The sequence below is a fragment of the Wasmannia auropunctata genome, unplaced genomic scaffold, assembly GCF_000956235.1.
Source record: "Wasmannia auropunctata unplaced genomic scaffold, wasmannia.A_1.0 LD336053.1, whole genome shotgun sequence".
Classification (NCBI taxonomy): Eukaryota; Metazoa; Arthropoda; class Insecta; order Hymenoptera; family Formicidae; genus Wasmannia; species Wasmannia auropunctata.
The window spans coordinates 6,132,021-6,132,906 of NW_012026837.1; the positions used below are offsets into that span (position 1 = coordinate 6,132,021).

The 886-nt window shown below is 26.6% G+C and overlaps 1 protein-coding gene across 1 annotated transcript in view; it reads left to right on the top strand.

Moving 5' to 3' along the window:
- LOC105451323 overlaps nucleotides 1-886 on the top strand; it is a 10,085-nt gene that overhangs the window by 2,838 nt on the left and 6,361 nt on the right. The window lies entirely within an intron of this gene.

Here is an 886-nt window from a genome sequence, read left to right on the forward strand (position 1 = left end):
ACGTGTGCTCTTCCGATCTCCAAGGGTTGAAACGTATGTATTATTTGCAGTTTTTATTCTATTAATAAAGTTTATATTCTTTATACTCTAATTACTGCGATGGCTTTAATAAGCATTACTTTTTCCTTTTAATTTATTATTTTAGAACCTTTGAATTTTTTTAATTATTTGAAAATATGTGAAAATTACACACGAAATTAAAGTTTCTAAATGTCATTTTAATGTTTACTAAGTTATTACTCATATGCACACAAACATCCCATTACACTACACAATAACCATTAATAATCTGATGCCATTGCAACGATCATTAATACTGAGATTTCTAATCAACATCATAATACAATTTTTTCTTAAACGTTATTTATAAAAAAAAATCTTTGACATAGAAGACTCGGAGACTTGCATATAATTTCGTTAAAAACAAATAAAAATTTCTAAAAAAGAAATCTCTCACTTAGAAGTTTCAAGGGCATATAATTTCGTAAAAAGCAAATACAAATTTCTAAAAAAGAAATCTGTCACTTCAAAGACTCGGAGACTTGCATATAATTCCGTAAAAAGTAATAAACATGTCTAAAAAAGAAATCTCTCACTTAGAAGTCTCGTGGGCACACATATAATTTCATAAAAAGCAAATACAAATTTCTAAAAAAGAAATATCTCACTTAGAAGACTCGAAGGCGCGCATATAATTTAATAAAAAACAAATACAAATTTTTAAAAAAGATATCTCTGACTTAAAAGACACGGAATTTGCATATAATTTCGTAAGAAGCAAATACAAATTTCTAGAAAAGAAATCTCTGACTTAGAAGCCTCGGAGACTTGCACATAATTTCGTAAAAAACAAATACAAATTTTTAAAAAAGAAATCTCTGACTTA